Source organism: Myotis daubentonii, chromosome 4 (genome assembly GCF_963259705.1).
Source record: "Myotis daubentonii chromosome 4, mMyoDau2.1, whole genome shotgun sequence".
In the NCBI taxonomy this organism is placed as follows: Eukaryota; Metazoa; Chordata; class Mammalia; order Chiroptera; family Vespertilionidae; genus Myotis; species Myotis daubentonii.
This window is the reverse complement of record NC_081843.1, coordinates 22399751-22426759: the sequence shown is the minus strand read 5'-3', so window position 1 is coordinate 22426759 and position 27009 is coordinate 22399751. Positions and strand designations below refer to the sequence as shown.

General features: G+C 49.3%; 1 long non-coding RNA gene across 1 annotated transcript; it reads left to right on the top strand.

Moving 5' to 3' along the window:
* Positions 1-2434: 2434 nt before the first annotated feature.
* On the top strand, positions 2435-6076 carry LOC132232348 (uncharacterized). The gene is made up of 4 exons (XR_009452407.1): positions 2435-2597; positions 2674-2765; positions 4507-4895; positions 6004-6076. It is a non-coding gene; the product is annotated as an uncharacterized LOC132232348 (long non-coding RNA).
* The last annotated feature ends 20933 nt before the right edge of the window (positions 6077-27009 follow it).

Genomic DNA, 27009 nt, shown 5'->3' with positions numbered 1-27009 from the left:
CCAGGGCTGGCCCTTAGTTTTTCACTTTCCAGCCAGGCCCCAGACACTCCGGCATCTGTAATCCTGGTGCTCTGTGGCCTGCCTCCCTGGAATCGGAGGCCTGGGAGTGACCCCTTCTTACTTGCTCACTACTCCCCCCTCCCCCCATTTTGGGGTTTGTGGGGTGAACAGAGGCCCTTCCCAGTCCTGTTTGGCCCTCATGCCACCCAGTGGCCCCTGTGCAGAGAAAGGCCTGATCCTGGAGGTCAGGAACTCACCTGGGCTACACGGCAGCAGCCAGCGGGCCCTCACCATTTGGTGAAGGCAACTCGGCACAACTGGGACCCAGGAGGCATCGGGACAGAGACCGGAGTGTAATCCGCCAGCGTCCCACCTGTAAATTTTCCTAAGGATTCCCAGGCTCCACCCCCCTGCCCACTTAGAAATCTCGGGGAGAGGGGCCTCGGGAAGCTGCGTGTTAGTACGCACCCTGAGTGAGGTTCAAGGGCTGCTTCACAAAGCACCCAACTCGGCAGCTCACCACCACAGCATTTCTTCTCTCAGTTCTGGAGGCCGAAGTCTGACATCAGGTGTCAGCGGGCCATGTTGCCTCTGAGGCTCAGGGAGTCCTCCTGGCCGCTTCCAGCTCCTGGTATTGGTGGCACAGTGACGGGGCGGGGGGGGGGGGGGGGACGGGACCCTACTGGGCCTCATGGAGGTGAGAGCCGGGATGGGGGAGGGTGGCTGTCCCCCTGGGGCAGAGGCCACAGCACAAGGAGCCCTGAAGCCGGGTCCAGCAGTGCCAAGAAAGCCAGAGGCCGCCAGCCCGTAGCCTGGCAATGTGTCCTCCGCCCTGGCGGCACCGAGAGCCTTCGGTCCATCCCGTTCCGAGAGGCTCCCCTGGACACCCCCCGCTCAGCCTGTCCCTCTGTCTGCCGTCCAGGGTTGGAGCTGTTGGGTTCCAGGTACAAGCCCAGCTGGAGGAGAGGATCCGAGGTGTGGGTGCCCATGTGAGAAGGTTCCAGTGCCTGGTGGGTATACTGTGTTGGGGTGTCAGGGGTGCACTTCGAGAATGGGAAGTCTGTGTGGGGATGCCCCTCTGGCCCATTTTGTGCCCCTTGCTCACAGGCATGAGGGTCTTCGGTGCCCCAAACCTTAACTTGCTCCTGCCTCAATTTCCCTACCCAGGTGTAGCAGCAGGCACCCTGGACAGCTGTCTCAGGTGGGGCCGGAGGCTGTCCAGGCAAGTGGCTGAGATGTGGGGCCAGAGCCAGACCAGACAGGCACGACCCTGCACCCAAATCCACACACCCCCCCGGGCCCCCACGCCCAGGCCCTCACACTTGGCCTGGGGCCTCCTGCTTTCGGGTGGGCCTGCAACCTAACTTCTTTTAGACCCTCCTGCCTTATCCTCAGGGACCTATGGCCTTCACATTCTGCGGGTGTGCTGTCTCCATTCTTGTAGCTAACATCTCATTCCCGCTGCCTACTTTCTTTTGGGACAGCTGCCCCGGCTTCCTCAGTCCCCGCCTGACTTTGCTGGGTGCACAGCTTTACTTCTCTCGCGCCCACGGTCGTAGGATTCCAGGGCCCATTTCCAGGCCTGTGATAGGCACCAGTGTGGTTGTGCCGGTGGCGAAGGCTCCTGAGCTGCTCACTAGACGCCACTGCCCCGAGCGCCCTGGAGCTGCGGGAGCCTCTGTCCTCTCCACAGTCCAGCAGCGGCGCTGACAGCTGGCCCAGCGGGGAGCTGCCAACACCCTGCCGGCGTCCCTCTGACCGGCTGTGAAACGTTCTCTCACCGGCTTATGTCTCTGTGCCAGAGTCCCCCGCTCTCCCCTGGGTTCAGTGAGTCCCTAGATACTCAGAGCTATGACCTGTCACAGGGAAAGGACACAGGAAAAGACCAACAAGGTGGACAGCGCAGGGGCCAAAGCCCAAGAGACCAGGCCCAGTAAGCAGTCCAGCGGGCGCAGGGGACGCCCTCAGTGCCCCCAGCCTTGAGTTGGGACACCACCTGCCAGAGCCTGTCTGCCGGGGGGCTCTCCAGGGACCCCGTTCTCAGGCTTTTACGGGGGCTGGTCACGAGGGCAGCCTCTGCCTGGCCTGCACCAGACTCGCAGAGGGAACAGGGTGCTCAGCATAAACCACGTGTGCACAGTGTGGGTGCAGTGGGCCTCACTGCCCTCTTGCCAACCCCGGCTCCCCAATGCCAGCCAAGGGCCAACCTTGTGAACGGCCCTCAGGGGAATCTTGGGCCCGCCATGCCGACAATCTCCTGCAGTCTCTAGTGCCCCCACCTAGTCCAGGTAACAGGCCCTATTTCCTAGAGGCCAGATCATCAGGGGACTGGCTTTCCCGCCTGGGCCTGGGTGGTGGGCAGTGGCATCCTGCCTGCCACCAGGCCCCGGAGGCCTCACGGTGGCACTGGCTGCCTATTGCAGGGCCCAGGATGTCTATTGGAGGTGACACTGCAGACCCTGGACGAGGTGCGGCCAGAGCGAGCAAGGAGGCTGTGCGGCGGCTGTAAGCCCGGGTGTCTGAAATGCAGGGACCTGGGGGGTCCAGGCCCCTCGAGGCAGCACTGGAGGCCACAGGGGCACCCTGTATTTGGTGAGGTGAGTGAAGGGGTGGCACGTGGCTGTGCCAGGCGGGGATGACCCTGGCGTCTCTCACTGCCCCCTCCCTCCCCAGGCCGCCCACCAGATGCCCCTCGGGCAGACGCCCCTCCTCAGAGGTGCTGATACTCCGCAGGCCCTTTCTGGACCCGTGCAGCTTCTCGCCAGGTAACGGGCTGTGTGTTCCCTGTGTTCCCGCCCCCGACAGGCTGTGCTCAAACACCCTCGCTCTCGTGACAACCCTGCCTGCCCGGCAGGCGTGTTCTGTCCCCACCTTACAGAGGAGGCAACTGGGGCTCCCTCAGTCCTAGACATTCTGAGCACTTCCTCTGAGCAGCCGCGGTTTCAGGCGCTGCCGCTACAGCGGGAAAGAGACAGACCCTGGCCTCACGTGGCCAGTTTCCTAGGCAGCGGGTCACTATGTCAGAAACCAGGCGTCCCACCAGCAGCTGGCAAACCTCTCCTAGGAAAGGGCCTGAGTGTCAGGTGTGTAGTCTTTGTTTTGTTAATCCTCACCGGAGGGTATTTTTTCCCATTGATTTTTAGAGCAAGTGGGAGGAGGGAGAGGGGTAGAGGGCCCCTCTGAATGTGAGTCCTGCACCCGCCTCCCTGGGAGCCCCTGTGCCCTTTGGAATGTGGCAGCAGAACCTCCAGGGGCAAGAAGAGAGCGGGCCCACTCCTGGGCGCCACAGTAAGCCCTAGCATTGCAGTGGTGGGCGCATCTGTCCCAGGCTGAGCCCCAAGGTGACTCAACTGCCCAAGGTCACTAGGACTAAAGCTGGACTACAGATCCAGGCTTTGTCCAGCATATAAAAGCCTGGGCCAGGAGCCCAGCCCGGGCAAGCAGCTCAGGGCTCCAGGCCAGCACCTTCCCAGGGGACTGTGCCCGAAGTGGCTAATCGAGTCCAGCCTCTCAGACAGTCAGGGGCTGCGGGCCCGGCTCATGAGGAGTGTGGCCCGGGCTCACTCCTATGGGTCATGAGCGTGGGCTGTTCCTGAGCCCAATTCCTTGGCGCTGGGAGGGTCTGGGCAGGCAGGAGTGCACCCAGGGCGGGGTCCAGGCTGGTGTGCCAGGGTGGGGTTGTAATCACACAAGTGGGAACACAACTGAGGGCACGTGGCAGCCCTCCCGGAGTCAGGGGGTCCTTTCATTGCTAGGCAGCTGCTGATGGAGGAATGGCCTGGTCTTGACCTTCAGCTCCACCAGCTGACACAGGGCTTGTTGTCCACCCCTGAGGCTGCCCTGGCCAGATGAGCCAGAACTGTCCCCTTCTTGGGCCATCTTCTGCCCACCATGCAGAGGCAGAGCCCAGCCCATGTGGCACCTCCCTTGTGTTGGATGGAATGTTGGCTGAAATCTTTTTTTTTTTTTTAATAATATGTTTCTTTTTTCAGTAGCTTCATACACCACACAGTTCACTCATTTAAAGTGTACAGTTCAGTGGCTTTGAGCATATTCACAGAGGTGTGCACCCCTCATCACCACAGTTAGTTCTCGAACATTTCCATCACCCTCCAACCCTCAGCTATCACCAGTCTACTCTGTCTCTAAGGATTTGCCTGTTCTGGACACCGTGTAAACAGAATCACAGAACATCTGACCTTTTGTGATGGCTTTTCACCCAGTAGAAAGTTTTCACGTTCATGCATGTATTCATTCTTCTCTCCTTTTTATTGCTGACTTGGCTGTAAACTGTGAACATGCCTCTAGAGGTCAAGTCATCTTGAAGCTGGGGCTCCTGGGGAACTGGCTGCTGGGCCGGGGACAGACGACATCTCCTGACCTGGGCTGCCCCGGAGGACATGGGCCACAGAGCAGGCTGGACACTCTGGGGTGCCCTGTGGGTTTGGGACTCCACGCAATAGGCAGAGCTGGCCCTTCTCACCCTGCCTTTCGGCCTCTCCTCAGACCGTGGTGTGTGGCCGCACCAGGCCTGCTGACCTCCGATGCCAGGCACTGTGCCCTCTGCGGCAGCCTGCTGTTGGCCAAGGACTTTGCTCATGACACTTTCTCACCAACGCTGACCTGGACCACACCGCCTCTACCCCAGCCTGAAGGTGAGCACAGGGGAGAGCTGGCCACCACGGGGGCAGGCGGCCCACACCCTTCCTGCCTGGTGTCCCAAGGACCAGTCACCTGTCCCGCTACAGCCCTGCCTGGCCACGACCTGCCTGCGGAGAGCTGAGGGCCTGGATCTGCCTCTTGTCCAGGCGAGGAGGGCTGTCCCCAGGATCGAGCTGACCACTGAGGACGGCGCCTCTGTCACCTGTGCCATCGAGCTGGCCTCTGGCTCCACGGTAGGTCTGGGCCTGGGCCGGCCACGGTCAGCTTCCAGCGAGCACCGCTGTGTCTTCGCATGGTTGTGAGCAGGAGGCCCAGGTCCTCTCTTGGGCCAAGGCTGCTCCTTGGGGGCTCACAACCCGGGGGCAGAGGGGGGAGCTGGAGAACAGCCTGAATGGCTCAGAACTGGAAGAAGGTCAAAGACCATCGCTCACTGATGGCTGGCCCTGTTTCTGGGGCTGTAACGCACACGCTCTCCTCATCAATCTTCCCAGTGTCCTCCGCTGTCGAGTATGACTCCCTCCACGTTCTGTGTGGAGTAGGGTTCGGTATCTGAAAGAGGAGCCGCACAAGAAATGAGAGAAAAAGACACGAGATAATTTTGCAATATTGGGGGACCAGGCGGCAAGTCCCAAAGGACTTCCGCCTAAGCTCAGGCCGCTCCGATCTTTTATTGAGGTCGGGGTAGCCTTAGGGTAAGGAGTCTGTCTGGGGTAGCTAGCCCGAAGGTAAGGTGGTTTGTTTGGGGTAGCCCGAAGGTAAGGTGGTTTGTTTGGGGTAGCCCTAGGGTAAGGAGGTTTCAATGACACACAGATTAGGCCATAACATCACCCTTAGGCAATTTACATGATTAAAGGTAGGGAGGTTGCTTCAGCTATCATTATCTAGATTAACTGGGTGGTGCACAGTTCTGACCTTTGCTAGAACTTCAAAGGTTACTAGCTTTTGGGGGGTCTCTGTCTAAACTCAGCTAGTGAAGACAATGAATGGTTTCCGGCACTCCGCGGTACAGGGGACCCGACCAGGGTTAAGTGGCCGGCCCACATCCACAGCCAGGAGCAGTGGGCCAGGATTTGAGCCCTGCCTTGCACGCTCCCCATGATCAGGGCAGGCAGCCCCAGAACAGCTCCCTTGGCCTAGGAACGCCTTGAAGAACTGCATCCTGGTCACACAGGATGGGGATGGTGACCCAAGAGGTCACACCCTTTCCTCGGTCCCTCTGATGAAGGTTTGGGGCCAGTATGATAGGGTCAGGCATGGAGGGGTGGGGTTCAGCTGCCCCCTCAAAGCCTGGCCAGCTGTGCATGTAGGAGGAGGACACGTCCTGCTTTCTCCTGCCCACAGGCATTTCGGCCGGCCTTCTGGGTGACAACGAGGCTGGCGATGAGCTGATGGTGCCAGATGCACAGTGGCCAGCGGGCCAGCCCTCCCTCCCTCCCTCAGGCCTGCGTGTCACTAGGGCTGCAGGAGGCCAGAGTCCTGCATTTGTCCCATCAGGTAGGTGGCGACTGCAGGGCATGGAGAAGACTCAACAGGCGTGCTGGGGACAGAGTCCACCTGCCGGCCGCCTCCCAGGACCCCCACGCAGCCTGGGGGAGTGCGAGACTGGGCCTGGACCCTACAGAGGCCACAGGCAGGTGGACCGTGGGGCAAAAAAAAAGGCCCTTGCCCCAACCTAATCTGTGCCCTTCCCCCGAGCTCCTCCCAGGAGTGTGGTTGGCAAGGACAATGACCATGGGTGCTGGGTTCCAGGTGACCCCACACCATCCAGGACACCTGTGGCTCCCAGGAAAGCCAACCTGCCTGAAACCTGGAGGCCGCCTACATCCACCTGTTTGCCCGTGACTTTGTGCCCCTGGGTCTCCTTCCACAGGAGGTAAGCTGCCCCCGGCCAGCAAGCCCTCTGACCCCACCTTCCATCCCAGAGGGAAACCAGTGCCTTTCTCCTAGCTCTGCCAAGGGAGGTCAGGCAGCTATAAAGTCACCTTCTGAAAACGTATAGCCACATTCCCGCCATCCAGGGGTTTGAATATACATTCCCTACCATGTCTGCAAACCCCTGGGCACACCTGCAACCTGTTTGTGCATGATTCGAATGAGTGACTTCCCAATGCACAGAGGGGGAAGTCAGCGACCTCAGCAGACAACAAACACGAGATTCCTGTTAAATTATTCGTGACACATGTAAAAACACGGTAAGGCAGGGGTCACTCATGATAGATTCAAGGGAGCACTAAGGCTCTACCCCCAAAACAACAAGGAGAAGTGGGAATTTAAGCCAAGGAACAAGGCAGGGGTCAGTGAGATTCTGGATAAACAGACCTGACAGGATTCTTGCAGGTCAGAATGATCTCACGTCGCCTGGTGAGGACCCTATCAGGTGTCAAGGTGATCAGCTACGGAGAATGCAGGGTTCCAGTTAAACCGACAGCAGAATTCCTGTCGGAAGAGAACAATGCACAAACACAGAGGTCCAAGAGCCGGGGCCTAGTTGAGATGAGACTGGGTAAAGAGAAAATCTTTCCCCAAAGGCTTCGGCCACTAAGCTTCAAGATTGTTAGACATAAAAGAATAAATTTTAAAATGACAAGCATAATTCCAAAATGCATTCCATTGACATTTATTTAAATAAATCTTTATTGATTTCAGATGAAGAGGAAGGGAGAGATAGAAACATCAATGATCAGCTGCCTCCTGCATGCCCCCTATTGGGGATCAAGCCCACAACCCAGGCATGTGCCTATGACCTCCTGGTTCATAGGTCGACACTCAACCACTGAGCCACACTGGCTGGGCTCCACTGATATTTAAAACCTGATAGATTCAACAGCAGAAGAGAAATTTATGAAAGAGGGAGGGTGCAATGAGAGGGTCCAACAGAAATTCCAGAATGAGAAAGGTTTGAGAGACGTGACCCCTCAGATTCAGGAAGCACATGGTCTCCAAAATAGTATAAATAAACCCATACCAGACACGCAGGCTGGAACTGCAGGAACACCAACAATCCTCTTAGGAAAATAATTGTCAAGTCCGATCTTATGCCCAGTTCAACTCTTATTTAAGATTAAAGAGTAGCCCTACCTGGTTTGGCTCAGTGGATAGAGCATCGGCCTGAAGGGTCCCAGGTTAGATTCCGGTCAAGGGCATGTACCTTGGTTGCGGGCACATCCCCAGTGGGAGGTGTGCAGGAGGCAGCTGATCGATGCTTCCAACTCTCTATCCCTCTCCTTTCCTCTCTGTAAAAAATAAATTATATACAGTAAAAGAGTAAATAAGTGCTTAGCACTGAACTATCTGAGAATGTTTTACTACTAGTGGGCTCTCACTGAACGAACTTGACCCTGCACATTCATTCACACGCTGTCTGGCTACTTCTGAGCAACGACGGCAGAACGGTGTTTGTGACAGAGACGATCCTGCTGCAGAGCCTAAAATATTTACTGTTTGGTCTTTTACAGAAAAAGCTGGCTGATTGTCGAGTATGACTCCCTCCACGTTCTGTGTGGAGTAGGGTTCGGTATCTGAAAGAGGAGCCGCACAACAAATGAGAGAAAAAGACACGAGATAATTTTGCAATATTGGAGGACCAGGCGGCAAGTCCCAAAGGACTTCCACTGATGCTCGGGCAGCTCCAACCTTTTATTTGGTCTGGGGTAGCCCTAGGGTAAGGAGGTTTGTTTGGGGTAGCCCTAGGGTAAGGAGGTTTGTTTGGGGTAGCTCTAGGGTAAGGAGGTTTCAATGACACACAGATTAGGTCATAACATCACCCTTAGGCAATTTACATGATTAAAGGTAGGGAGGTTGCTTCAGCTGTCATTATCTAGATTAACTGGGTGGTACACAGCCCTGACCTTTGCTAGGGCTTTCAAATGTTACTAGCTTTTGGGGGTCTCTGTCTATACTCAGCTAGTGAAGACAGTAAATGGTTTCCGGCAGCTGATCCCTGCTGTAAACCAAAGAAAGCAGAAGGAAGGAAGTCAAATAGGAAGAAACAATAGAACAGATCAAGATAAAAAAAAAATAAGACAATACTAGAAATGAGCAAGGAGTCAAAACTATAGATCCAACATTGCTGATAAATTTCAAAATCTGGATTAAATTATCTCCTAAAAAGATACAATCTGCCCAAATTGATTTGAGAAAGAATATCAAAGCTATTAAGTCACCTGAATCTATAGGTTCAAATGTAGCTCTGAAAGACCACAGATGCAGCTTAGTGAAATTACTAGAATTTTTTTGCTCTGTGAAAGACACTATTAAAAGGATAGAAAGTATATACTGAGATAAAATATTTGCAAACCACATATCTGACAAAGGACCGATATCTAGAATATATAAATTAAATAACGCAACAGTAAAAAAAAAACACACACCAAAAACAATCTAAATAGAAAATGGGCAAAAAACATGGAGATATTTCACCCCAAAGGAGGTATGGATGGCAGATAAGCACATGAAGAAATGTCCCCGTACCTGCCCCTAGGAAAGTGAGATAACACTGACCACCTGTTAGGACAGTGAAAACAAAAGACAGTAACAATACCAAATGCAAGAATGCGGAGACCTGGACCTCACAGGCATTGCTGGTGGGCATGTAAAATGGTGCAGTCATTCTGGACAATAGTGTGGCAGTTTCTTTAAAAGCTCAACCTACACCCACCCTAGGGGTTCAGCAACTGAACTCCTGGACATTTATCCCAGAGAAATTCCAACATTCTCCCAAACACCTGTTCATGATTATTTTTAGCACGATTGTTTGTAATAGCTCAAAACTTGAAACAACCCCAATAGCCTACACCCAGGGCATCGTTAGGCAAATTCTGGTACATCCATACTGTTAGGTCGGAGAGAGCCCAGGATCGGATACATGCAGACATGTGATGAGACAATGGACTTCCCCTGGAATTTCTCACAGATCAATGTGCCAGACACAGATACCAGCTTCTTCTCCCTGAATCCACATACCTCCACACAGATACCGACTTCTTTCTGAATACCCCCACCCATTCCCTGTGGCAGAGAATTCCTCAGCTCATGTCCCCGCCCCTCACCCAACCGCAGAATAAAAAAAGCGCCCCCCTCCCTGTTGGCGTGAATCCACGTGCCCTGTCCTTGGGGTACGTGGGTCTCCCGGGGACGCAGAATAAACCTTTTCCTTTCCTTTCTTTTCTGATTCACTGGACTCCCTATTTCTTGCGCCGCCTCCTGAGCCACCTGACCTAACACATACCATGGAATATTCAGCAATAAAAAGGACACAGACTCACCCTAGCTGGTTTGGCTCAGTGGGTAGAGCGTCGGCCTGTGGACCAAAGGGTCCCGGGTTTGATTCTGGTCAAGGGCACGTACCTTGGTTGCAGGCTCCTGCCCGGCCTGGGCCCTGATCCAGGCGCATGCAGTAGGCAACCAATTGATGTGTTTCTCTCTGCCTTTCCCTCTCTCTTCCACTCTCTAAAAAAAAAAATCAATGGAAAAATATCCTCAGGCGATATTAACAACACAAAGACACAAACTCTAGATACACACAACAACTTGGATGGATTTCAAGGCATTACACTGAGTGAAAAAAAGCCAAACTCAGTCACATGCTGTGTGGTTCTATCTATAGAATATTCTTTAAACAAATTAGTGGCTGCTGGGGTGACAGAGGGGGTGGGGAGTGGTAGAGATATAGTGGGGGAGCACAAGAGGTTTGTGATGGTGGGAAGTTCCGTATGTTGATGGCGGTGGTGGTTACATGGATCTACACGTGTGACAAAATGTCAGAACTACATATACACTCACATTCTACCAATGTCCGTTTCTGGGTTTTGCTATAATTATGGAAGATGTAACCATTGGGGGAAACTAGACGAAAAATGCACAGGACCTCTCTGTACTGTAACTGTTTCATAATAAAAATACCAGGCCCAGACTGTTTTATAGGCAAGTTGTAATAATTCATCGCACTGTCCCAGAATAGGAAAGCGAAACCTAACTCTTCCCAGCTCATTTTCATGCAGTTACGTAATTCTGTCTTAGGGTACAAAACCTCATAAGGTCAGTACAAGAGAGGAAAATTAGAAGCCCAGCTGCATACGTGATGCAGATGTTCAACACACTGATGTTGAACATACAAGTTACAAACATAGTAGGAAGCAAAATCCAACAAAGTGTTGAAACAAAAACGAACAAAGCATCGTGACCAGCTGAGGTCACTGGTAGTGACTTAGACCAGATAATTCAGAACCGCCCTTTGGGGGGGGGGGGGGGATATCCAATTACTCCAGACAGGATACAGAAAAAGTCGGATAGGTCGAAATCCAGGGTAGACAGGAGAGTGACATCAGCGAGAGGGCAGGCTAGGCAGCTACAGGCGCTCACTCCTCCATGGCAGCACCGAGTACATAACAGCACACGGGCCAAAGTAGTGGGAACTCTACAACCCAGCTGAGCAGCAGCACCAACCGAGTGCCTCGCCAACAAAAAGCCGCATCCAGACTGGCAGGAAACCCCGTGGCGTTCTGGCTTGCCTGCTGCAGTTTCAAGGAAGCCACCCAATTCCTGGCTCTTCCCTCAGTATAAAAGGGAAAGAGTGGAACTTGCTTGCGATATTCTGGCTTGTCTGGGGGCTGCCAGACGGGCTGGTTTCGGTCTCTCCCGACTCCGATACTGCTGAGGTTGGAGGTTGCTGAAAGCGGAAGTGGGTGCCAGTGAGAGGAGTCTGCAAACCTGCGGGTGGCTGGGAGCAAAATTATGGGCAAAGGCATGTGATACATCGAAACCCTTGAGAAGCAGGAGTGAGACTCCTAGGGAAATCAGGACGTTTAAAAGCAGCTGTGTGGCCCTGGCCTGGCGTCTCAGTTGGTTAGAGCGTTGTCCTGATACACTAGGTTATAGGTTCCTCCCCGGTCATACAAGAATCAACCAATGAATACGTAAATAAGTGGAACAAGTGGCAATTCAATCTCTCTCTTTCTCTTTCTCTCTCTCTCTCCTATCAATAAATAAATTTTAAAGCAGCTGTGTATGTTAGGGAAGTAGAATTAAAGCACAAACACAGGCCCAGGGAAGATGCACCCTGAAAATGTTTGAAAGAACCCAATGCCTTACATCAGGCTGCCCCGTTAAGGTCTTCGCTTGCACAGAACGCTCTACAAAGACTGGGAGAGTTAGGTCTTTTCAAATGCCCAGTTTCAACAAACGATGACAAGACATACAAAGAAATGAGCCCATTTAAAGGAACAAAAATCTCCAGAAACCAACTCTCAAGAAACACAGGCCTCTTAACTTACTTACCAGGGACTTTATTTATTTTTATTTAATTATTTATTTGTTTTTATTAACCCTCACCAGAGGATATTTTTTTCCATTGATTTTTAGAGAGAATGGAAGGGAGGGGGAGAGAGAGACACATTGATTGGTTGCCTCCCACTCATGTGCCCACCAGGGCCAGGGATTGAGCCTGCAACTGAGGTGCATACCCTTGACCGGAATCAAACCCAAGATGCTTAAGTCCGCAGGCTGATGCTCTATCCACTGAGCCAAAATGACTAGGGCTCCATTGATTTTTAGATGAGTGGAAGGGATGGGAGGGAGGGGGAGAGAGAGAAACATCAATGTGAGAGAGACACATCAACTGGTTGCCTCCCACATGTGCCCTGACCAGGCCAGGGATGGAACCTGCAACCCAGGTAGGTTCTCTTGACCAGGAATCAAACTCTCGACCTGTCATTGCATGGGCCAACACTCTAACCACTGAGCACCACCGGCCAGGTCTTATAAGGACTTTAAAACAACTGTCTTAAATATGCTCAATTAGCTGAAGGAGCAAAACAGGAAAACAATATGTAAAAAAATAGAATACCCACAAAGAGATAGAAATTATAATGACCAAGTAAGATTCTGGGGCTGAAAAATACAATTGAATTTATGTTGTTTACAAGTGACTCACTTTAGATCTAAGGACATGCAGAGGTTGAAAGTGAAAGGATGGAGAAAGACAGTTCTTACAAATAGTAACCAAAAGAGCAGAGTGGCTCTATTCATGTCAGACAAGTAGGATTTAAGGAAATTCTATTCCAATTGTACTGTTATAAAGAAGACATAACAATTACAAACATATGTGCACCAACACTGACAGAATGTTGAGAAGAAAAAGCTCTACAATATCAGTAAGTCTTCAATATCGCTCCTTTCAATAACAGATCACCCAGGAGGAAGGACAATGAGGAAATAGAGAACTTGAACAACACTATAGGTCGACTAGACCTAATAGACAAATACAGAACATTCCGCCCAACAACAGTACGATAAACATCTCTCTGAGGTCACTGGTAATTGGATATACTCCCCAAAGGGTGGTTCTGAATTATCTGGTCTAAGTCCTACCAGTGACCTCAGTGCTAAATTAAACACCATACACTTAAATAGCCAATGGGTCAAAGAAATCACAAGATCAATTAGAAAATATCTTGCGACAAATACATAACCAAACCGTGGGATGCAGAGAAAGCAGTGTTAAAAAGGAAACGTATGCCTGTAAATGCTAACATTAAAAAGACTAGCAAGACCTCAAAACGCCACCTTCACTTTACTAGAAAAACAAAGTAAACCCAAAGTGAGCGGAAGGGAGGGAAGCAGAACGATTAGAGATAAATTAAATAGAGAATAGAAAACGAGAGAAAAATCAATGAAGAGTTGTGCTTTTTTTAAAAAAAAAAAAAAGATCAATTAAATTCACAATTGGCTAGGCTGACTGAAAAAACCAAAGGAGACTCTAACTAAAATAGGACGTGAAGCCTTTGCTGGGCAGCTGGGCTGTTTAGAGCGCTGTCCCGAGACGCCAAGGTTGTGGGTGCCATCCGCGCTCAGGGCACATGCAAGCAGCAACCAATGATGCATAAATAAGTGGAACAACAAGTCAGTGTTTCTCTCCCTTCCTCTAAAATCAATTTTAAATATAATAAAAAATGAAATAGGGGACATTACAACCAACCTTTACCAAAACAAAGGGGCTTGTAAGGGAGTACTCTAACTACATGACAACAAATTGAACATCGTAGATGAAAATGGCTAAATTCCTAGAAACATCTAACCTGCCAAGACTGAATTATGAAGAAATAGAAATCTGAACACACCGATACTACTAGCAAGAAGACTGAATCGGTAATCACACATCCCAACAAAGGGAAGCTCAGGACCACATGGCTTTGCTAGTGAAGTCTACAAAGCACTGAATGAATTAAATCCAGTCTTCTTCAAACTCTTACCAAAACACTGAAGAGGGAACACTTCCAAATCCATCTTATGAGGCCAGCACTACCCCATACCAAAGCCCGACAGAAATACAAAACACTCTCCCAACAGGATAAGCATCAGACAAAAATACTTTTAGAAAACTACAGAACAACATCCCTGATGAATACAGATGCAAAAATCCTCAACAAAATACTAGCAAACAGGATTCAAGAGCACATTGATTTATAACATTGAAAGGGTTATAGGGGGAGAACCAAGATGGCGGCATAGGTTAACGCCGGAGTTTGCTGCTTTGAACAACTACTTCAAAAGTGAAACCAAAAAACGGAAGGGACATCACCCAGAACCACAGGAACGCTGGCTGAGTGGAAGTCCTACAACTAGGAGGAAAGAGAAACGCATAAGGACACTCAGAGGAGGCGCAGTGCTGAAGTCAAATTCTGAGGTGCGGAGTGCGCGGAGCGGGCTGGCGGCGGAGGGCGCGGTTGTTGTTTTCAATCGGGAGGGAGTCGCAGACTCTGAGCTCCAGATCCGGGCGAGTCTTTAGGGACCCAGACTCAGGCGGGAGAAGCGGGACTGTCTGGCTTCGGTCAGAGCCAGTGCAGCTTTCTCTCCGAGCTTTGCAGCGGGTGCTGGGACTCAGAGAGGCAGAGCCCCTTGGGACAGGACTGAGAGCCGCCATAACTGCTCTCTCCGGCCCACCCTGTTGATCCTGTTCGACCCGCCCTGCCCAAGCCCTGCACAGAGGCATTTGCCGGATAGCCTCAGGCAAAGGCTAGATTAACACCTCCCTAGAGGACAGAAGTTCTCTCACCGCTGACACAGCTGAATCTCATAGCCACTTGGCCTGGAGGTCAAACCCTCCCTGGAATTAGCTACAACAAAGATTTATCTATAAGACTGCGAACAAAGACCACTAGGGGGTGCACCAAGGAAGCATAACAAAATGCGGAGACAAAGAAACAGGACAAAATTGTCAATGGAAGAAATAGAGTTCAGAACCACACTTTTAAGGTCTCTCAAGAACTGTTTAGAAGCTGCCGATAAACTTAATGAGATCTACACGAAAACTAATAAGACCCTCGATCTTATATTGGGGAACCAACTAGAAATTAAGCACACACGGACTGAAATAACGAATATTATACAGACGCCCGACAGCAGACCAGAGGAGCGCAAGAATCAAGTCAATGATTTGAAATGCGAGGAAGCAAAAAACATCCAACCGGAAAAGCAAAATGAAAAAAGAATCCAAAAATGCGAGGATAGTGTAAGGAGCCTCTGGGACAGCTTCAAGCGTACCAACATCAGAATTATAGGGGTGCCAGAAGATGAGAGAGAGCAAGATATTGAAAACCTATTTGAAGAAATAATGACAGAAAACTTCCCCCACCTGGTGAAAGAAATGGACTTACAGGTCCAAGAAGCGCGGAGAACCCCAAACAAAAGGAATCCAAAGAGGACCACACCAAGACACATCATAATTAAAATGCCAAGAGCAAAAGATAAAGAGAGAATCTTAAAAACAGCAAGAGAAAGAAACTCAGTTACCTACAAGGGAATACCCATACGACTGTCAGCTGATTTCTCCACAGAAACTTTGCAGGCCAGAAGGGAGTGGCAAGAAATATTCAAAGTGATGAATACCAAGAACCTACAACCAAGATTACTTTATCCAGCAAAGCTATCATTCAGAATTGAAGGTCAGATAAAGAGCTTCACAGATAAGGAAAAGCTAAAGGAGTTCATCACCACCAAACCAGGATTATATGAAATGCTGAAAGGTATCCTTTAAGAAGAGGAAGAGGAAGAAAAAGGTAAAGATACAAATTATGAACAACAAATATGCATCTATCAACAAGTGAATCTAAGAATCAAGTGAATAAATAATCTGATGAACAGAATAAACTGTTGATTATAATAGAATCAGGGACATAGAAAGGGAATGGACTGACTATTCTTGGGGGGGAAAGGGGTGTGGGAGATGTGGGAAGAGGCTGGACAAAAATCGTGCACCTATGGATGAGGACAGTGGGTGGGGAGTGAGGGCGGAGGGTAGGGCGGGAACTGGGAGGAGGGGAGTTATGGGGGGAAAAAAAAAGGAACAAATGTAATAATCTGAACAATAAAGATTTAATTAAAAAAAAATTAAAAAAAAATAAAAAATAAAAAAAATAAAAAAAGAAAGGGTTATAAATCGCACAACCTAGTGGGATTTATTCCTGAAATGCAAGGATGACTCACCACAGGAAAATCAATTAATGTGAGACAGCACATTAACAGAATGAAGGGCAAAACCACATGATCATCTCAATTGATGCAGGGAGAGCATTTAACAAAACTCAACACTCTGATAATAAAGCCATACAATAAACTAAGAATAGAAGGGAACCACCTCAACATCATAAAGGCCGTATATAACAAGCCCACAAATCAGATTCAATTGAAAAATACGAAACACATTTCCTCTAAGGTCAGGATCAAGACACGGAAGCCTGATTTTTGTCACTTCTATTTCATATAATACTGGAAGTCCTAGTCAGGGCAACTGGACAAGAAGAGGAATTAAATGCATACAAATTGGAAAGAAAATGATCGAGTTATGTCTGTTTTCTGACAAGATGGTCCTATATGTAGGAAGCCCTAAAGATCCCACACACAAAATAACTGTTAGAACTAATAAGCAAATTTGGCAATGTTGCATGACACAACACAAAAATCAGTTTCATTTCTATATACTAACAATGAATAATCCGAAAAGGAAATTGAGACAATTCCGTTTATAGTCGCATCAAAAAGAATAAAATACGGAGACGACCTGCTTCTGAGTCAGGATTTTGTACGTAGCAGAGCAGCTCCTTTGCTGTGATCTATTGAAAGTCAGCCCACAACACAAGGGTTTGTAAAAAAAAAAAAAAAAAAAAAAAAAAATTAAAAAAAGAAAAAAAATGCAAAAAGAATAAAATACTTAGGAATAAACTGAGGAGGTAAAAGACTTGTACACTGAAAACTACAAATGTTGCTATAAGAAACTGAAGATACAGATAAATGGAAAGGCATTCCATACTCATGGGTTGGAAGACTTAATACCATTAAGGTGTCAGTACTACTTCGTGATCTACAGATTTAATACAATCCTTACCAAAATCTCAACTGTGTTTTTTGCAGAAATAAAAAAATTCATCCTAAACTTCATATGGAATCTCAAGAGTCCACAAACAGAACAATCTTGAAAAGAACAAAGTTGGAGGTATCACACTTCCTGATTTCAAAACTTTTAACAAAACTAAGTAATAAAAACAGTGTGGCCCTGGCATAAAGACAGATATATAGGCCAATGAATAGAATAGTGAGCCCAGAAATAAACCCTTTCATATACCGTCAAATGACTTTTGACAAGGGTATCAAGACCATTCCATAGAGAAAGGACAGTCTTTTCATCAAGCAGTGCTGAGAAAAGTGGCAAAAGAATGGAGTTGAGCCCTAAGCTTGTTTGCTCAGTGGTTGCAGTGTCTGCCCAGGGACCAAAGGGTTGCAGGCTCGATCCTTGGCCCCGGTGGGGCATGTGCCGGGGCGGGGGGGGGGGGGTGGTGGCAACCAATCGATGTGTTTCTCTCACATTGATGTTTCTCTCTCTCTCTCCCTTTTCCTTCCACTCTTTCCAAAAATCAGTGGAAAAAATATCCTCGGGTAAGGATGAACAAAAATAAATAAAAATGGAGTCGGGCCCTTACCTAACAGCATATGCAAAAAATTAACTCAAAATGGATCAGATATCCAAATGTAAGACCTAAAACATAGAAGGAAAGCTTCATGACATTGGATTTGGAAATGATTTCTTGGGCATGACACCAAAAGCACAGGCAACAAAAGAAGAAATAGGACAAACTGAAATTCATCAAAATTAAAAACTTCTGTGCATGAAATGACACCACCAACAGTGTACAGGCAATATATGGAATAGGAGAAAATATTTGCAAATCATCTCTGGTAAAGAGTTAATATTGAGAATATATAAAGAGCTTCTACAACTAAACAACAAAAAACTAAACCTGATTTTAAAATGGCCAAAGGACTTGCATAGACATTTGTCCAAAGAAAATACACAATGGCCAACAAACACTTGGGAAGATGCTCAACATCCTTAATCATTAGGTAAATGCCAACCACAATCAAATACAACCTCACACCCATTCAGATGCTATTATCAAAAACCAGAAAATAATAAGTATTAGTGAGGATGTGGAGAAATCAGAAGCATTGTGGTAGGAATGTAAAATGGTATAGCTAGTATGGAAAACAGTATGGCAGTTCCTTAAAAACTTTAAAAATTAAAGTACCATATTCTATCCAGCAATTCCATGTGTGGGCATAGATCCCAAAGAATTGAAAAAAGGGTCTCAAAGAAATATTTGTATAGCTACATTCATAGCAGCATTATTCACAATAACTAAAAGGTAGAAGCAACCCATGTCCATTGATGGATGAATAGATAAGCAAAATGTGGTCTATACATTCAGTGGAATGTTATTCGGTCTTAAAAAGGAAGGAAATTCTGATCCATGCTACAACATTGATGGACTGTGAGGACACTGTGCTAAGTGAAATAAGCCAGTCACAAAAGGACAAATACTATATGACTCCACTATTATGAAGCACCTAGACTAGTCATATTCATAGAGACAAAGTAGAAGAGTGGTTGGCATGGGCTGGTGGGAGGGGTAGTGGGGGTTGTTGTTTAATGGGCACAGAGTTTCAGTTTAAGAAGATGAAAGAGTTCTGGAGACCAGCTGTACAACAACATGACTGTATTTAACAGAATGCACTGAATTTATGTACTAAACCAAATTATGAAGTTTAGTGCATTAAAGTACTAAACTACTCTTATAAATGGTTAAGATGGTAAATTTTATGTTATGTATATTTTACCACAATTGAAAATGTTAAATTAACAAACATTTACTGAGCACCTACTGAGTGCCAGGCATGGTGATACAATAAACACTGTACTTATGAACCCCGTAATTATAAAACACTAACACACACACTTTAAGGAGACAAAAATTCTAAGAACAAGAACCAGCACAGGCAGACAACAGACACAACTCACCGGAGTTCAGAGCTGGGTTTATCAGACACAGACTGTAAGTCTTGGCAGGGAATTGAAGATTATTAAAAGGATAATACCGATGTGAAAAAGAAACAATATAATCTCAACAGATGACAGAAAGGCATTTAATAAAATCTTCTAAAGCTCATATTTTTATTTTTAAAAAATTCTCCTAGCAACGAGGGAGAGGAGGGACCTTCCTTCCCTGATAGGGTGAGGGGTTTGGTACACAGCCTGTAACATCACAGTGGATGGGAGGCAGCAGACGCATTCCCTGGAAAGTCAGCAGCGAGATCAAGATGCACGCTGCCTCTGCCTCCATTGCACATTGTACTGATGACCCCATCTCAGCACCAGAGAAAACTGAAGTACCAGAGATTGGGAAGGAGAAAACTTAAAACTCACCCGCTAATGGTGACTTGCCTGGGGGGTGCCCAGGGGCCGCCGGGACCCGGGACCCTGGGTTGAAGAGGTCCACGCTTCAGCATGAGCCTCAGATCCGGGGTGAGGCCAGCCTTCCTGAAAGTGAAGAGAAATCATTCGGTCACTAAATGTTCCGGAACCTCCCAAATGCTCCTGCTGCCTTTGTGACCTTGTCTTCATCTTTCAGGGTTCAGCTCAGGCATCATCCCCTGGCTCCCCTTTGCCTCCTGCCTTGGGTCAGGTGCCTCGCTGTCCTCCCCCTTAGTGGGAACTCCTGGGCTGGGGGAACCATGGTTCTTGGTTTCTCGGGTATAAGACCATGTACCCACACCTGCTGCTCCCCCAAGGGGGAATATGTCCTTTGAACGAAGGCCACACTAGGCCTGACACCGCTGGGCCTGCAGAGAACCAGGGGCGATGACAGGGGCCCCCAGCACAATTCCAGGAAACAGCGTCCCTGTCCTCTGGGCCCCCCGCAGCCTGACTTCTCTTCTCTTTACAGTTTGGGATTTTGCTTGAGCCAGCACCAGGCTGCCAAAGGCTTCAGACCCCTTCACCTCCTACCACAGCCCAGCTCCTCGGCAAGGTCAAGATCCTTGGCTGGGACAGGACAGTGGGCATGACGTGCCAGGAGGCCCAGAGGTCACACTCTCCCCAGATACAGAAGAAAAGAGCTGCTGTCAGTGCTTGCAAATGCTTCTGGGGACAACGCAGTCCATACTGATCTGGGGAAGCCTCTCGCATCAACACCTGCACTGCCATCGAGGCGTGAGCTGGCCAGCGGAACCCCCTGCTGGGAGGGAGCTCTATGTAGCAGGTGCTCTTTCTTGCCAAGGTATTTTTTCTCTCGCTCAGCTGCTATTTCTCTTTCCCCCTTTCTTTCTGTTTTGAGAGAGAAAGAGCAGGGACACACACACACAGAAACATCTATTTGTTGTTCCGCTGAGTTACGCATTCATTGGTTTCAGCTGCTATTCCTGAGACGCCCCTGTAGGAGCCCAGGCTGCCTTAAGGTCTTCCTAGCTTGGGACTGGCTTCCCCCGCCCTCTGCAAGGGGGTCCCCTGAGGCATGAGGTTCCCAGTTCCCTTACTCATGAGCCTGAGTGGAAGCCTCGCTCTTTGGGGCAGAGGCTGAATATAGGACTGAGTGTTTGAGGGGCCACTCGAGAAGTCCTCCTTCTTGAAGGGCCGGTTTCCATAGACATGTCCTACGGGCACCTGGGCAATCAGGCCCTGAGGACCCAGCATTCAAAGTGGTTTAATTTCTCTGGGGAAGGGACAGCCTTTACCCTTTAAGTTTTCAGTGAAAAAATAAAGCTGGCACATCCAAGAACACGTGCGTTAGATTGTGGGGGCTGATCATCCCCTGGAGAAATGGGGGAGAGTTGGGGGCTGTGAAGTCTCACCAGTAGGTTTTGAGAGAATGGGTTTTTAGAATATGGAGTGGATGGGAATAGGAAAGCCGGTCCTGCACAGTCCTACATTCTGGAAGGAAGAGGGAGGGAGGAGTGTTCTGACTTATTGAGCATGAGCTGTGTTGTCATGGGTTCCAACCAAAGACGCCAGAGTCCAGGCAATGCTCCTTAGATCAAGCGTGTCAAACTCACGGCCCGCCGATATAACGGTATGTAAGAAACGTTTTAATAAAAATTTTGTAACTTAATTTTTACAATATCCTGTTATACATAATTACTAATAACGAACTACAACATTCACTAATAACTGATTACTATAATCGTGTTGCATTCATTTCCCTTGCGCCTTATGTGCACCATTTCTCTCCACTAATACTAGCAGCCAATTGCCACATCATTAGTCTTGGACTGACTTGTTTGGTATGCGCAACAGGAAATATTTCGCTTTCAGAGAACAAGAAAAATAGGTTTATTTGCATTACACTTATTAATTTGTGCAGTTATTCAGTGTCTGGTAAGTTAAAGCTCAAGAAAAAGTATTAATTTTTATTAAAATGTTCTATCATTTTATGTTAATGATTACTCATTTATTTCAGCCCTTTGTATTCAGCATGTCTCTATCGAAATAAACCTATGTTTCTATGAAAATTGAAGTTTTTAAAAAATATATTTTATTGATTTTTTACAGAGAGGAAGGGAAGGGATAGAGAGTTAGAAACATTGATCAGCTGCCCCCTGCACACTCCCCACTGGGGATGTGCCCGCAACCAAGGAACATGCCCTTAGCTGGAATCGAACCTGGGACCCTTGAGTTCACAGGCCGATACTCTATCCGCTGAGCCAAACTGGTCAGGGCAAAGTTTTTGGGTTTTTTTTCAGCCCACAGAAACTTAAACCTTGTTTATTTGGCCTGTGTTAGCCTTTGAGTTTGACAAGCTTCCCTTAGAGCAGCGGTTCTCAACCTGTGGGTCGCGACCCCTTTGGCGGTCGAACGACCCTTTCACAGGGGTTGCCTAAGACCATCCTGCATATCAGATATTTACATTGTGATTCATAACAGTAGCAACATGACAGTTATGAAGTAGCAACGAAAATAATTTTATGGTTGGGTCACAACATGAGGAACTGTTCTAAAGGGCCAGAAGGTTGAGAACCACTGCCTTAGAGGTACTGGATGTCTCAGATTTTCTAATAGCCCACTGAGGCACGGAGGACCCCACGAAACGGAAGCAGCAGCCCCTTGGGGACTTACTCAAGGTCGTACAACTAGCAGGCGGCCAGGCTGGCACTGCTCCGACCGTCTGCCTCCCAAGGCAGCCCAACCTCAATCACCCACTTTCTACTTTCGCAACAGCCTGTGCCATACCACCCACCATTCCCTTTAAGAAAGGGGGTCAAGGGAGCTTTAGCCCTGTCCCGAGCTGATAGGTGGTGCTTGTTAATTTTTTCCTTATCCGCATTAAAATGCCCAAAGCCACCATCACTCACGATCAGAAATGCAGCCACAACCTTCGGGGGGGCTGCCCGAGGCCCGTGGAAGGAACGAGGAGCAGCCGGAAGGACGGGGTTCACAGAGGAAGCAAACTGATGTGGGGGGCGGGCTGAGGAGCTCAGAGTCTGATGTACCCGACACACAACTCTCGGTTTTCCTGCTCAATGCACCAGAAATTTCAGTCCATAAAAACTACTGCCAAGAAAGAGGCAAAAGAAAACTGCAGGAGACTCCCCACCCTGCCTGCACACTCCATCCATCAGTGCTTACCAGGAACCCAGCAGTGGGCTGGGCGTGGGCACCACCCACCCAAGGAGGGAGGAACAGCTCTCCTTTCTCAAGGCAGACGACCATCAGCACTTTGCAATATGTGTGTGTGCAGGTGTGTGTGTGTATAGGTGTGTGTGAGTGTGTAGGTGTGTGTGTGTAGGTGTGTTTGTAGGTGGGTGGGTGTGGGGTGGGTGTAATGTGTATGTGGGTGGGGGGGTTGGTGGGTGTGGTGTGGGTGTGTGGTGTGGATGTGTGTGGGGTAGTATGGGGTGGGGGGTGGGGTGGGTGTGTGTGGGTTGTGCTGTGGGTGTGTGGGGGGTGTGGTGTGGTATGGGGGGTGTGATGTTGGTGTGTGTGTGTGTGTGTGTGTGAGAATGTGGGGGTGGGAGGTGTGCGGGTGGTGTTGGTGGGGGTGTGTGGTATGGGTGTGTGTGGTGTGTGTGTGGTGTATAAGGGGGATGCGGGGTGGGTTGTGGGGAGGGGGAGGAGGTGGGGAGGGTGGGTGGGTGTGTGGTATGGGTGGTGTCGGTGGGTGTGGGTAGATATGGGTGAGGGGTTTGGGGGCAGGTCCATTTGGTGGTGACTGGGTGGGAATGGGGTGGGTGGGTGTGGGTTGGTGTGTATGCACATGTGCAGACTTTATAGAAAAACAGACGGGAGAGGGAATGTTTCCAGTTAAAATACCTAAAAATGTTTATGTCCACAGCATATAAAGAGCAAGTACAAATGATCCTTTTTATTGAGTCTCTCTGAGATAATTTGGTAAAAAGAACAGGCAATTCAAAAGAGAAATCCAACTGGGGAGTAAACATTAGAGGGGGATTTGATTTTACTGGCAATTAGATGTGAATAAAAATAGGATTATAACCACCTATTATGTGGCAAAGTAGTATTTAAATAATATCCAGACTGGTAAGGCTGTGGGCAAAACTGACCTTCTCATTCTGTAAATGGCCGTTTCAATTAGTCCATCGTGTTTCAAAACACTAAAACCACTCATTCCTTTGACCTAAAAAGCTTACTCCTGGAACTTGATCCAAAATGAGGGAAATATAAATGCTTCCCCCCAAATTTCAAAATAATTTTATTATTCAAAATGATGAGAAATTACAAAAGCCAACAGGGAAAGATTTTTACAGTTGTGCATTTAAAAAAATGCATGCACTATCTTGAACTCATTTGTCAAAAAGTCCAACATGAGGCGATGAAAAAAAGATTAGGCTTCACAGGAAACAGAAGACAAGACTGCACAGAATCTGCATTTAGAAGGACTGCATATGGACAAAAACCAGTAGGGAACAGAGGGTCGTGGAAAATCTGTATAGGAAGGGCCATGACCCTACTTTTCTTTTAAAATTCCTTTATAATTGTCATCATGCTGTTTGGCCCAGAGATTTTCTTTTAAAATATAGTTTTATTGATTTCAGAGAGGGAGGGAGAGGGAGAGAAAGATAAAAATATCAATGCTGAGAGAGAATCATTGATGGCTGCCTCCTGTACGCCACCCACTGGGATCGAGCCCCCAACCCGGGCGTGTGCCCTTGACTGGAATCGAACCCGGGACCCTTCAGTCCGCAGGCCAACGCTCTATCCACTGAGCCAAACCAGATAGGGCTGGCCCAGAGATTTTTAAAAATTAAAACAAGGGAGGCAGGGAGGAAAGAAGGAAGAAAGCCAGGTGTCCATCAATAAATCTACACTAATAAAAGAGAAACATGGTAATTGGCGTACGACCACTACCCTTTTCATTGGCTAATCAGCGAGATATGCAAATTAACTGTCAGCCAAGATGAAGGCGGGCAGCCAGGCAGCCTGAAACTAACATGAGGCTTGCTTGCCTCAGTGACGGAGGAAACCAACGTTCCCCGCCTGCGACTGCAGGCCTCTGAGCCTGCAGTTTCAAACATTGTAACAAATACCACTGGACTTCAGCCAGCAGATTCACAACATTGTATGCAAAGGCCAGAAACCTACTTTCAGGAGCGGAGGCCTAAGAGCTGGAGCCAAGCCTCAAGCTAAAGCTGGCCCAGAATAAAAGAAAAAAAAAATAGGAAAAAAGGGGCAGTTGGGAGCTTCAGTCACCCCCAGCCTGAAAACAGCCCTCAGCCCCTCACCCAGACTGGCCAGGTACCCCAGTGGGGACCCCCACCCTGAAGGGTGTGTGACCAGCTGCAAACAGCCATCATCCCCTCACCCAGGCTGGCCAGGCACCCCAGTGGGGACTCCCACCCTGATCCAGGACACCCTTCAGGGCAAACCAGCCGGCCCCCACCCATACACCAGGCCTCTACCCTATATAGTAAAAGGGTAATATGCTCCCAGCACTGGGATCAGCAGAGCTGTGAGGCCTCCCGGCACCGGGATCAGCGTGACAGGGGGCAGCGCCCAAACCCCCTGATCGCCCTGCGGCTCTGTGTGTGACAGGGTGCGGCACCCCAACCCCCCCACCCCCACGGGCCCTGCTCTGTGTGTGATGGGGTAGAGCCATAACCTCCCCATCCGCCCTGCCCTGAGTGTGAGAGTGGCGGCACCCCAACCCCCTGATCGGCCCTGCTCTGTGGGTGATAGAGGGTGGCGCCCCAACCCGCTGATCCGCCCTGCCCTTAGTGTGACAGGGGGCGGTGCCCCAACTGCCCTATCGGCCCTACTCTCTGAGTGACAGGGGGAACTCCTCAACCCCCTGATGGGCCCTGCTCTGTGCGTGACAGGGGGCAGCTCCCCAACCCCCTGATGGGCCCTGCTCTGTGTGTGACAGGGGGGAGCTCCCCAACCGCCTGATCTGCCCTGCTCTGTGCGTGACAGGGTACAGAGCCCCAACCCCCCTGATGGGCCCTGCTGTGTGCGTGACAGGGGGCAGCGGCCCAACCCCCTGATTGGCCCTGCTCTGTGCATGACAGGGGGTGGCGCCACAACCTCCCCATCGACCCTGCCTTGAGTGTGACAGGGGGCAGTGCCCCAACCCCCAAATTGGCGCTACCCTGAGCATGACTGAGGGTGGCATCTCAACCTCCCAATCCGCCCTGCTCTGTGCATGACAGGGGGCGGCGCCCCAACTCCCCAATTGGCCCTGCTCTGAGCCCGACCAGGGGCTGCACCTAGGGATTGGGCCTGCCCTCTGCCACCTGGGAGCAGGCCTAAGCCAGCAGGTTGTTATCTCCCGAGGGGTCCCAGACTGCTAGAGGGCACAGGCCAGGCTGAGGGACCCCCCTTCCCCCCGAGTGCACAAATTTTTGTGCACCGGGCCTCTAGTGAATAGATAAAAAAAATAGTACACCCATACGGTGGAATACCATTCAGCCTTAAAAAGGAAGGAAATTGGAGAAACCAAGATGGCGGCATAGGTTAACGCTGGAGATTGCTGCCTCGAACAACCACTTCAAAAAAAAAAAAAAAAAAAAAAAAAACAACTAAAGACGGAACGGACATCATCAAGAACCAGAGGAAGGCTGGCTGAGTGGAAATTCAACTAGGAGGAAAGAGAATATCATACCCAGACTCAGAGGAGGCACAGTGCTGAAGTGAAATACTCGGGCGGGCGCGCGCGGAGCAGGCTAGCAGCGGAGGGCGCGGTTGTTGTTTTCAATCAGGAGGGAGTTTCAGACTCTGAGCTCCAGATCAGGGCGAGTCTCTAGGGACCCAGACTCAAACGGGAGAAGCGGGACTGTCTGGCTTCGGTCGGAACTCGAAGGCAGCTTTCTCTCCGAGGTTTGCAGCAGTTGCTGGGACTCTGTGAGGCAGAGCCCCTGGGACAGAACTGAGAGCAGCCATAACTGCTCGCTCCGGCCTGCCCTGTAGATCCCCAGGGGCCCGCCCCGCCCAAGCCCTGCGCAGAACCATTTGCCGAATAGCCTCAGGCAAATGCTAGATTAGCACCGCCCTAGAGATCCAGCACAGAAGCTCTCCCACTGCAGACACAGGGGACTCTCATAGCCAGTTAGCCCACTATTGCCGACAACAATCAAGGCTTAACTACAATAAGACTGTGCAAAGACCACTAGGGGGTGCACCAAGAAAAAATAAAAAATGCGGAGACAAAGAAACAGGACAAAACTGTCAATGGAGGATATTGAGTTCAGAACCACACTTTTAAGGTCTCTCAAGAACTGTCTAGAAGCAGCCGATAAATGTAGTGAGATCCTCAAGAAATCTAATGAGACCCTCGATGTTGTGATAAAGAACCAACTAGAAATTAAGCATACACTGAATGAAATAACGAATATTATACAGACCCCCAACAGCAGACCAGAGGAGCGCAAGAATCAAGGCAAAGATTCGAAATGCATAGAAGCAAAAAACACCCAACCGGAAAAGCAAAATGAAAAAAGAATCCGAAAATACGAAGATAGTGTAAGGAGCCTCTGGGACAGCTTCAAGCGTACCAACATCAGAATTATAGGGGT